The following is a 12,912-nucleotide window of genomic DNA, read 5'->3' as shown; positions in this document are numbered from 1 at the left end:
TACTCCCTGGGTACTTTCTTTGTATACATTCGACTATACGAGCCAAGCCCGGGATTTACGGGAAATCGCGGGTTTTCGTTTGCCGGCGATTAAACCTCTTTCATTGAGCGTCTCATCAAAAATGAAAACATTTTTGAAAACTACAAGTCTCATGCGTTTTAGTGGTGAAAAAGTAATTTAAAAAATCGTTCGGGAAATGAGTTTACTCCCTGGGTACTTTCTTTGTATACTTTTGACTATACGGGCCGAGTCCAGGATTTACGGGAAATCGCGGGTTTTCGTTTACCAGCGATTAAACTTCTTTTATTCAGCGTCCCATCAAAAATGAAAACATTTTTGAAAACTACAAGTCTCATGCGTTTTAGTGGTGAAAAAATAATTTAAAAAATCGTTCGGGAAATGATTCTTTTATTCACCGTCTCATCAAAAATAAAAACATTTTTGAAAACTACAAGTCTCATGCGTTTTAGTGGTGAAAAAATATTTTAAAAAATCGTTCGGGAAATGAGTTACTCATTGGGTACTTTCTTTGTATACATTCGACTATACGGGCCAAGCCCGGGATTTACGGGAAATAGCGGGTTTTCGTTTGCCGGCGATTAAACCTCTTTCATTAAGCGTCTCATTAAAAATGAAAACATTTTTGAAAACTACAAGTCTCATTCGTTCTAGTGGTGCAGAAATAATTTGAAAAATCGTTCGGGAAATCAGTTTACTCCCTGGGTACTTTCTTTAGATACATTCAACTATACGGGCCAAGCCCAGGATTTACGGGAAATTGCGGGTTTTCGTTTACCGGCGATTAAACTTCTTTTATTCAGCGTCTTATCAAAAATGAAAACACTTTTGAAAACTACAAGTCTCATGCGTTTTAGTGGTGAAAAATTAATTTAAAAAATCGTTCTGGAAATGTGTTTACTCCCTGGGTACTTTCTTTGTATACATTCGACTATACGAGCCAAGCCCGGGATTTACGGGAAATCGCGGGTTTTCGTTTGCCGGCGATTAAACCTCTTTCATTGAGCGTCTCATCAAAAATGAAAACATTTTTGAAAACTACAAGTCTCATGCGTTTTAGTGGTGAAAAAAAAATTTAAAAAATCGTTCGGGAAATGCGTTTACTCCCTGGGTACTTTCTTTGTATACATTTGACTACACGGGCCAAGCCCGGGATTTAGGGGAAATACTTGGTTTTCGTTTGCCGGCGATTAAACCTCTTTCATTAAGCATCTCATCAAAAATGAAAACATTTTCGAAAACTACAAGTCTCATGCGTTTTAGTGGTGAGAAAATAATTTAAAAAATCGTACGGAAAATGAGTTTACTTCCTGAGTACTTTCTTTGTATACTTTTGACTATACGGGCCGAGTCCGGGATTTACGGGAAATCGCGGGTTTTTGTGTGCCGGCGATTAAACTTCTTTTATTCAGCGTCCCATCAAAAATGAAAACATTTTTGAAAACTACAAGTCTCATGCGTTTTAGTGGTGAAAAAATAATTTAAAAATCGTTCTGGAAATGAGTTTACTCACAGGGTACTTTCTTTGTATACATTCGACTATGCGGGACAAGCCCGGGATTTACGGGAAATAGCGGGTTTTCGTTTGCCGGCGATTAAACCTCTTTCATTAAGCGTCTCATTAAAAATGAAAACATTTTTGAAAACTACAAGTCTCATTCGTTCTAGTGGTGCAGAAATAATTTGAAAAATCGTTCGGGAAATCAGTTTACTCCCTGGGTACTTTCTTTAGATACATTCAACTATACGGGCCAAGCCCAGGATTTACGGGAAATTGCGGGTTTTCGTTTACCGGCGATTAAACTTCTTTTATTCAGCGTCTCATCAAAAATGAAAACACTTTTGAAAACTACAAGTCTCATGCGTTTTAGTGGTGAAAAATTAATTTAAAAAATCGTTCTGGAAATGTGTTTACTCCCTGGGTACTTTCTTTGTATACATTCGACTATACGAGCCAAGCCCGGGATTTACGGGAAATCGCGGGTTTTCGTTTGCCGGCGATTAAACCTCTTTCATTGAGCGTCTCATCAAAAATGAAAACATTTTTGAAAACTACAAGTCTCATGCGTTTTAGTGGTGAAAAAAAAATTTAAAAAATCGTTCGGGAAATGCGTTTACTCCCTGGGTACTTTCTTTGTATACATTTGACTACACGGGCCAAGCCCGGGATTTAGGGGAAATCGCTGGTTTTCGTTTGCCGGCGATTAAACCTCTTTCATTAAGCATCTCATCAAAAATGAAAACATTTTCGAAAACTACAAGTCTCATGCGTTTTAGTGGTGAGAATATAATTTAAAAAATCGTACGGAAAATGAGTTTACTTCCTGAGTACTTTCTTTGTATACTTTTGACTATACGGGCCGAGTCCGGGATTTACGGGAAATCGCGGGTTTTTGTGTGCCGGCGATTAAACTTCTTTTATTCAGCGTCCCATCAAAAATGAAAACATTTTTGAAAACTACAAGTCTCATGCGTTTTAGTGGTGAAAAAATAATTTAAAAAATCGTTCTGGAAATGTGTTTACTCCCTGGGTACTTTCTTTGTATACTTTTGACTATACGGGCCAAGCCCGGGATTTACGGGAAATCGCGGGTTTTCGTTTGCCGGCGATTAAACCTCTTTCATTAAGCGTCTCATCAAAAATGAAAACATTTTTTAAACCTACAAGTCTCATGCGTTTTAGTGGTGAAAAAATAATTTAAAAAATCGTTCGGGAAATGAGTTACTCCCTGGGCACTTTCTTTGTATACATTCGACTATACGGGCCAAGCCCGGGATTTACGGGAAATCGCGGGTTTTCGTTTGCCGGCAATTAAACCTCTTTCATTGAGCGTCTCATCAAAAATGAAAACATTTTTGAAAACTACAAGTCTCATGCGTTTTAGTGGTGAAAAAAAATTTAAAAAATCGTTCGGGAAATGCGTTTACTCCCTGGGTACTTTCTTTGTATACATTTGACTACACGGGCCCAGCCCGGGATTTAGGGGAAGTCGCTGGTTTTCGTTTGCCGGCGATTAAACCTCTTTCATTAGGCATCTCATCAAAAATGAAAACATTTTTGAAAACTACAAGTCTCATGCGTTTTAGTGGTGAGAAAATAATTTAAAAAATCGTTCGGAAAATGAGTTTACTTCCTGGATACTTTCTTTGTATACTTTTGACTATACGGGCCGAGTCCGGGATTTACGGGAAATCGCGGGTTTTTGTGTGCCGGCGATTAAACATATTTTATTCAGCGTCCCATCAAAAATGAAAACATTTTTGAAACCTACAATTCTCATGCGTTTTGGTGGGGAAAAAGTAATTTAAAAAATCGTTCGGGAAATGAGTTACTCATTGGGTACTTTCTTTGTATACATTCGACTATACGGGCCAAGCCCGGGATTTACGGGAAATCGGGGGTTTTCGTTTGCCGGCGATTAAACTTCTTTTATTCAGCGTCCCATCAAAAATGAAAACATTTTTGAAACCTACAATTCTCATGCGTTTTAGTGGTGAAAAATAATTTAAAAAATCGTTCGGGAAATGAGTTACTCCCTGGGTACTTTCTTTGTATACATTCGACTATACGGGCCAAGCCCGGGATTTACGGGAAATCGCGGGTTTTCGTTTGCCGGCGATTAAACCTCTTTCAATAAGCGTCTCATCAAAAGTGAAAACAATTTTGAAAACTACAAGTCTCATGCGTTTTAGTGGTGAAAAAATAATTTAAAAAATCGTTCGGGAAATGAGTTTACTCCCTGAGTACTTTCTTTGTATACTTTTGACTATACGGGCCGAGTCCGGGATTTACGGGAAATCGCGGGTTTTCGTTTACCAGCGATTAAACTTCTTTTATTCAGCGTCCCATCAAAAATGAAAACATTTTTGAAAACTACAAGTCTCATGCGTTTTAGTGGTGAAAAAATAATTTAAAAAATCGTTCGGGAAATGATTCTTTTATTCACCGTCTCATGAAAAATAAAAACATTTTTGAAAACTACAAGTCTCATGCGTTTTAGTGGTGAAAAAATAATTTAAAAAATCGTTCGGGAAATGAGTTACTCATTGGGTACTTTCTTTGTATACATTCGACTATACGGGCCAAGCCCGGGATTTACGGGAAATCGGGGGTTTTCGTTTGCCGGCGATTAAACTTCTTTTATTCAGCGTCCCATCAAAAATGAAAACATTTTTGAAACCTACAATTCTCATGCGTTTTAGTGGTGAAAAATAATTTAAAAAATCGTTCGGGAAATAAGTTACTCCCTGGGTATTTTCTTTGTATACATTCGACTATACGGGCCAAGCCCGGGATTTACGGGAAATCGCGGGTTTTCGTTTGCCGGCGATTAAACCTCTTTCATTAAGCGTCTCATCAAAAGTGAAAACATTTTTGAAAACTACAAGTCTCATGCGTTTTAGTGGTGAAAAAATAATTTAAAAAATCGTTCGGGAAATGAGTTTACTCCCTGGGTACTTTCTTTGTGTACTTTTGACTATACGGGCCGAGTCCGGGATTTACGGGAAATCGCGGGTTTTCGTTTACCAGCGATTAAACTTCTTTTATTCAGCGTCCCATCAAAAATGAAAACATTTTTGAAAACTACAAGTCTCATGCGTTTTAGTGGTGAAAAAATAATTTAAAAAATCGTTCGGGAAATGATTCTTTTATTCACCGTCTCATGAAAAATAAAAACATTTTTGAAAACTACAAGTCTCATGCGTTTTAGTGGTGAGAAAATAATTTAAAAAATCGTTCGGAAAATGAGTTTACTTCCTGGATACTTTCTTTGTATACTTTTGACTATACGGTCCGAGTCCGGGATTTACGGGAAATCGCGGGTTTTTGTGTGCCGGCGATTAAACATATTTTATTCAGCGTCCCATCAAAAATGAAAACATTTTTGAAACCTACAATTCTCATGCGTTTTAGTGGGGAAAAAGTAATTTAAAAAATCGTTCGGGAAATGAGTTACTCATTGGGTACTTTCTTTGTATACATTCGACTATACGGGCCAAGCCCGGGATTTACGGGAAATCGGGGGTTTTCGTTTGCCGGCGATTAAACTTCTTTTATTCAGCGTCCCATCAAAAATGAAAACATTTTTGAAACCTACAATTCTCATGCGTTTTAGTGGTGAAAAATAATTTAAAAAATCGTTCGGGAAATGAGTTACTCCCTGGGTACTTTCTTTGTATACATTCGACTATACGGGCCAAGCCCGGGATTTACGGGAAATCGCGGGTTTTCGTTTGCCGGCGATTAAACCTCTTTCAATAAGCGTCTCATCAAAAGTGAAAACAATTTTGAAAACTACAAGTCTCATGCGTTTTAGTGGTGAAAAAATAATTTAAAAAATCGTTCGGGAAATGAGTTTACTCCCTGAGTACTTTCTTTGTATACTTTTGACTATACGGGCCGAGTCCGGGATTTACGGGAAATTGCGGGTTTTCGTTTACCAGCGATTAAACTTCTTTTATTCAGCGTCCCATCAAAAATGAAAACATTTTTGAAAACTACAAGTCTCATGCGTTTTAGTGGTGAAAAAATAATTTAAAAAATCGTTCGGGAAATGATTCTTTTATTCACCGTCTCATGAAAAATAAAAACATTTTTGAAAACTACAAGTCTCATGCGTTTTAGTGGTGAAAAAATAATTTAAAAAATCGTTCGGGAAATGAGTTACTCATTGGGTACTTTCTTTGTATACATTCGACTATACGGGCCAAGCCCGGGATTTACGGGAAATCGGGGGTTTTCGTTTGCCGGCGATTAAACTTCTTTTATTCAGCGTCCCATCAAAAATGAAAACATTTTTGAAACCTACAATTCTCATGCGTTTTAGTGGTGAAAAATAATTTAAAAAATCGTTCGGGAAATAAGTTACTCCCTGGGTATTTTCTTTGTATACATTCGACTATACGGGCCAAGCCCGGGATTTACGGGAAATCGCGGGTTTTCGTTTGCCGGCGATTAAACCTCTTTCATTAAGCGTCTCATCAAAAGTGAAAACATTTTTGAAAACTACAAGTCTCATGCGTTTTAGTGGTGAAAAAATAATTTAAAAAATCGTTCGGGAAATGAGTTTACTCCCTGGGTACTTTCTTTGTGTACTTTTGACTATACGGGCCGAGTCCGGGATTTACGGGAAATCGCGGGTTTTCGTTTACCAGCGATTAAACTTCTTTTATTCAGCGTCCCATCAAAAATGAAAACATTTTTGAAAACTACAAGTCTCATGCGTTTTAGTGGTGAAAAAATAATTTAAAAAATCGTTCGGGAAATGATTCTTTTATTCACCGTCTCATGAAAAATAAAAACATTTTTGAAAACTACAAGTCTCATGCGTTTTAGTGGTGAAAAAATAATTTAAAAAATCGTTCGGGAAATGAGTTACTCATTGGGTACTTTCTTTGTGTACTTTTGACTATACGGGCCGAGTCCGGGATTTACGGGAAATCGCGGGTTTTTGTGTGCCGGCGATTAAACTTCTTTTATTCAGCGTCCCATCAAAAATGAAAACATTTTTGAAACCTACAATTCTCATGCGTTTTAGTTGTGAAAAAATAATTTAAAAAATCGTTCGGGAAATCAGTTACTCCCTGGGTACTTTCTTTGTATACATTCGACTATACGGGCCAAACCCGGGATTTACGGGAAATCGGGGGTTTTCGTTTGCCGGCGATTAAACTTCTTTTATTCAGCGTCCCATCAAAAATGAAAACATTTTTGAAAGCTACAATTCTCATGCGTTTTAGTGGTGAAAAATAATTTAAAAAATCGTTCGGGAAATAAGTTACTCCCTGGGTATTTTCTTTGTATACATTCGACTATACGGGCCAAGCCCGGGATTTACGGGAAATCGCGGGTTTTCGTTTGCCGGCGATTAAACCTCTTTCATTAAGCGTCTCATCAAAAGTGAAAACATTTTTGAAAACTACAAGTCTCATGCGTTTTAGTGGTGAAAAAATAATTTAAAAAATCGTTCGGGAAATGAGTTTACTCCCTGGGTACTTTCTTTGTGTACTTTTGACTATACGGGCCGAGTCCGGGATTTACGGGAAATCGCGGGTTTTCGTTTACCAGCGATTAAACTTCTTTTATTCAGCGTCCCATCAAAAATGAAAACATTTTTGAAAACTACAAGTCTCATGCGTTTTAGTGGTGAAAAAATAATTTAAAAAATCGTTCGAGAAATGATTCTTTTATTCACCGTCGCATCAAAAATGAAAACATTTTTGAAAACTAAAAGTCTCATGCGTTTTAGTGGTGAAAAAATAATTTAAAAATCGTTCTGGAAATGAGTTTACTCACAGGGTACTTTCTTTAGATACATTCAACTATACGGGCCAAGCCCAGGATTTACGGGAAATCGCGGTTTTTCGTTTACCGGCGATTAAACTTCTTTTATTCAACGTCTCATCAAAAATGAAAACACTTTTGAAAACTACAAGTCTCATGCGTTTTAGTGGTGAAAAATTAATTTAAAAAATCGTTGTGGGAATGTGTTTACTCCCTGGGTACTTTCTTTGTATACATTCGACTATACGAGCCAAGCCCGGGATTTACGGGAAATCGCGGGTTTTCGTTTGCTGGCGATTAAACCTCTTTCATTGAGCGTCTCATCAAAAATGAAAACATTTTTGAAAACTACAAGTCTCATGCGTTTTAGTGGTGAAAAGATAATTTAAAAAATCGTTCAGGAAATGAGTTACTCCCTGGGTACTTTCTTTGTATACATTTGACTACACGGGCCAAGCCCGGGATTTAGGGGAAATCGCTGGTTTTCGTTTGCCGGCGATTAAACCTCTTTCATTAAGCATCTCATCAAAAATGAAAACATTTTTGAAAACTACAAGTCTCATGCGTTTTAGTGGTGAGAAAATAATTTAAAAAATCGTTCGGAAAATGAGTTTACTTCCTGAGTAATTTCTTTGTATACTTTTGACTATACGGGCCGAGTCCGGGATTTACGGGAAATCGCGGGTTTTTGTGTGCCGGCGATTAAACTTCTTTTATTCAGCGTCCCATCAAAAATGAAAACATTTTTGAAACCTACAATTCTCATGCGTTTTAGTTGTGAAAAAATAATTTAAAAAATCGTTCGGGAAATAAGTTACTCCCTGGGTACTTTCTTTGTATACATTCGACTATACGGGCCAAGCCCGGGATTTACGGGAAATCGCGGGTTTTCGTTTGCCAGCGATTAAACCTCTTTCATTAAGCGTCTCATCAAAAATGAAAACATTTTTGAAAACTACAATTCTCATGCGTTTTAGTGGGGAAAAAGTAATTTGAAAAATCGTTCGGGAAATGAGTTACTCATTGGGTACTTTCTTTGTATACATTCGACTATACGGGCCAAGCCCGGGATTTACGGGAAATCGCGGGTTTTCATTTGCCGGCGATTAAACTTCTTTTATTCAGCGTCCCATCAAAAATAAAAACATTTTTGAAACCTACAATTCTCATGCGTTTTAGTGGTGAAAAATAATTTAAAAAATCGTTCGGGAAATGAGTTACTCCCTGGGTACTTTCTTTGTATACATTCGACTATACGGGCCAAGCCCGGGATTTACGGGAAATCGCGGGTTTTTGTTTGCCAGCGATTAAACCTCTTTCATTAAGCGTCTCATCAAAAGTGAAAACATTTTTGAAAACTACAAGTCTCATGCGTTTTAGTGGTGAAAAAATAATTTAAAAAATCGTTCGGAAAATGAGTTTACTCCCTGGGTACTTTCTTTGTATACTTTTGACTATACGGCCGAGTCCGGGATTTACGGGAAATCGCGGGTTTTCGTTTACCAGCGATTAAACTTCTTTTATTCAGCGTCCCATCAAAAATGAAAACATTTTTGAAAACTACAAGTCTCATGCGTTTTAGTGGTGAAAAGATAATTTAAAAATCGTTCTGGAAATGAGATTACTCACAGGGTACTTTCTTTGTATACATTCGACTATACGGGACAAGCCCGGGATTTACGGGAAATAGCGGGTTTTCGTTTGCCGGCGATTAAACCTCTTTCATTAAGCATCTCATCAAAAATGAAAACATTTTTGAAAACTACAAGTCTCATGCGTTTTAGTGGTGAGAAAATAATTTAAAAAATCGTTCGGAAAATGAGTTTACTTCCTGAGTAATTTCTTTGTATACTTTTGACTATACGGGCCGAGTCCGGGATTTACGGGAAATCGCGGGTTTTTGTGTGCCGGCGATTAAACTTCTTTTATTCAGCGTCCCATCAAAAATGAAAACATTTTTGAAACCTACAATTCTCATGCGTTTTAGTTGTGAAAAAATAATTTAAAAAATCGTTCGGGAAATGAGTTACTCCCTGGGTACTTTCTTTGTATACATTCGACTATACGGGCCAAGCCCGGGATTTACGGGAAATCGCGGGTTTTCGTTTGCCAGCGATTAAACCTCTTTCATTAAGCGTCTCATCAAAAATGAAAACATTTTTGAAAACTACAATTCTCATGCGTTTTAGTGGGGAAAAAGTAATTTGAAAAATCGTTCGGGAAATGAGTTACTCATTGGGTACTTTCTTTGTATACATTCGACTATACGGGCCAAGCCCGGGATTTACGGGAAATCGCGGGTTTTCATTTGCCGGCGATTAAACTTCTTTTATTCAGCGTCCCATCAAAAATAAAAACATTTTTGAAACCTACAATTCTCATGCGTTTTAGTGGTGAAAAATAATTTAAAAAATCGTTCGGGAAATGAGTTACTCCCTGGGTACTTTCTTTGTATACATTCGACTATACGGGCCAAGCCCGGGATTTACGGGAAATCGCGGGTTTTTGTTTGCCAGCGATTAAACCTCTTTCATTAAGCGTCTCATCAAAAGTGAAAACATTTTTGAAAACTACAAGTCTCATGCGTTTTAGTGGTGAAAAAATAATTTAAAAAATCGTTCGGAAAATGAGTTTACTCCCTGGGTACTTTCTTTGTATACTTTTGACTATACGGGCCGAGTCCGGGATTTACGGGAAATCGCGGGTTTTCGTTTACCAGCGATTAAACTTCTTTTATTCAGCGTCCCATCAAAAATGAAAACATTTTTGAAAAATACAAGTCTCATGCGTTTTAGTGGTGAAAAAATAATTTAAAAAATCGTTCGGGAAATGATTCTTTTATTCACCGTCCAATCAAAAATGAAAACATTTTTGAAAACTACAAGTCTCATGCGTTTTAGTGGTGAAAAGATAATTTAAAAATCGTTCTGGAAATGAGATTACTCACAGGGTACTTTCTTTGTATACATTCGACTATACGGGACAAGCCCGGGATTTACGGGAAATAGCGGGTTTTCGTGTGCCGGCGATTAAACCTCTTTCATTAAGCATCTCATTAAAAATAAAAACATTTTTGAAAACTACAAGTCTCATTCGTTCTAGTGGTGCAGAAATAATTTGAAAAATCGTTCGGGAAATCAGTTTACTCCCTGGGTACTTTCTGTAGATACATTTAACTATACGGGCCAAGCGCAGGATTTACGGGAAATCGCGGGTTTTCGTTTACCGGCGATTAAATTTCTTTTATTCAGCGTCTCATCAAAAATAAAAACACTTTTGAAAACTACAAGTCTCATGCGTTTTAGTGGTGAAAAAATAATTTAAAAAATCGTTCTGGAAATGTGTTTACTCCCTGGGTACTTTCTTTGTATACTTTTGACTATATGGGCCAAGCCCGGGATTTACGGGAAATCGCGGGTTTTCGTTTGCTGGCGATTAAAGTCTTTCATTAAGCGTCTCATCAAAAATGAAAACATTTTTTAAACCTACAAGTCTCATGCGTTTTAGTGGTGAAAAAATAATTTAAAAAATCGTTCGGGAAATGAGTTACTCCCTGGGCACTTTCTTTGTATACATTCGACTATACGGGCCAAGCCCGGGATTTACGGGAAATCGCGGGTTTTCGTTTGCCGGCGAGTAAACCTCTTTCATTGAGCGTCTCATCAAAAATGAAAACATTTTTGAAAACTACAAGTCTCATGCGTTTTAGTGGTGAAAAAAAAATTTAAAAAATCGTTCGGGAAATGCGTTTACTCCCTGGGTACTTTCTTTGTATACATTTGTCTACACGGGCCAAACCCGGGATTTAGGGGAAATCGCTGGTTTTCGTTTGCCGGTGATAAAACCTCTTTCATTAAGCATCTCATCAAAAATGAAAACATTTTTGAAAACTACAAGTCTCATGCGTTTTAGTGGTGAGAAAATAATTTAAAAAATCGTTCGGAAAATGAGTTTACTTCCTGGGTACTTTCTTTGTATACTTTTGACTATACGGGGCGAGTCCGGGATTTACGGGAAATCGCGGGTTTTTGTGTGCCGGCGATTAAACTTCTTTTATTCAGCGTCCCATCAAAAATGAAAACATTTTTGAAACCTACAATTCTCATGCGTTTTAGTGGGGAAAAAGTAATTTGAAAAATCGTTCGGGAAATGAGTTACTCATTGGGTACTTTCTTTGTATACATTCGACTATACGGGCCAAGCCCGGGATTTACGGGAAATCGCGGGTTTTCGTTTGCCGGCGATTAAACTTCTTTTATTCAGCGTCCCATCAAAAATAAAAACATTTTTGAAACCTACAATTCTCATGCGTTTTAGTGGTGAAAAATAATTTAAAAAATCGTTCGGGAAATGAGTTACTCATTGGGTACTTTCTTTGTATACATTCGACTATACGGGCCAAGCCCGGGATTTACGGGAAATCGCGGGTTTTCGTTTGCCGGCGATTAAACTTCTTTTATTCAGCGTCCCATCAAAAATAAAAACTTTTTTGAAACCTACAATTCTCATGCGTTTTAATGGTGAAAAATAATTTAAAAAATCGTTCGGGAAATGAGTTACTCCCTGGGTACTTTCTTTGTATACATTCGACTATACGGGCCAAGCCCGGGATTTACGGGAAATCGCGGGTTTTTGTTTGCCGGCGATTAAACCTCTTTCATTAAGCGTCTCATCAAAAGTGAAAACATTTTTGAAAACTACAAGTCTCATGCGTTTTAGTGGTGAAAAAATAATTTAAAAAATCGTTCGGGAAATGAGTTTACTCCCTGGGTACTTTCTTTGTATACTTTTGACTATACGGGCCGAGTCCGGGATTTACGGGAAATCGCGGGTTTTCGTTTACCAGCGATTAAACTTCTTTTATTCAGCGTCCCATCAAAAATGAAAACATTTTTGAAAACTACAAGTCTCATGCGTTTTAGTGGTGAAAAAATAATTTAAAAAATCGTTTCACCGTCTCATCAAAAATGAAAACATTTTTTAAACCTACAAGTCTCATTCGTTCTAGTGGTGCAGAAATAATTTGAAAAATCGTTCGGGAAATGCGTTTACTCCCTGGGTACTTTCTTTGTATACATTTGTCTACACGGGCCAAACCCGGGATTTAGGGGAAATCGCTGTTTTTCGTTTGCCGGCGATTAAACCTCTTTCATTAAGCATCTCATCAAAAATGAAAACATTTTTGAAAACTACAAGTCTCATGCGTTTTAGTGGTGAGAAAATAATTTAAAAAATCGTTCGGAAAATGAGTTTACTTCCTGGGTACTTTCTTTGTATACTTTTGACTATACGGGCCGAGTCCGGGATTTACGGGAAATCGCGGGTTTTCGTTTACCAGCGATTAAACTTCTTTTATTCAGCGTCCCATCAAAAATGAAAACATTTTTGAAAACTACAAGTCTCATGCGTTTTAGTGGTGAAAAAATAATTTAAAAAATCATTCGGGAAATGATTCTTTTATTCACCGTCCCATCAAAAATGAAAACATTTTTGAAAACTACAAGTCTCATGCGTTTTAGTGGTGAAAAGATAATTTAAAAATCGTTCTGGAAATGAGTTTACTCACAGGGTACTTTCTTTGTATACATTCGACTATACGGGACAAGCCC

This window comes from Hydractinia symbiolongicarpus, chromosome 11, assembly GCF_029227915.1.
Source record: "Hydractinia symbiolongicarpus strain clone_291-10 chromosome 11, HSymV2.1, whole genome shotgun sequence".
Taxonomy (NCBI): domain Eukaryota; kingdom Metazoa; phylum Cnidaria; class Hydrozoa; order Anthoathecata; family Hydractiniidae; genus Hydractinia; species Hydractinia symbiolongicarpus.
This window is presented reverse-complemented; position numbering follows the sequence as displayed.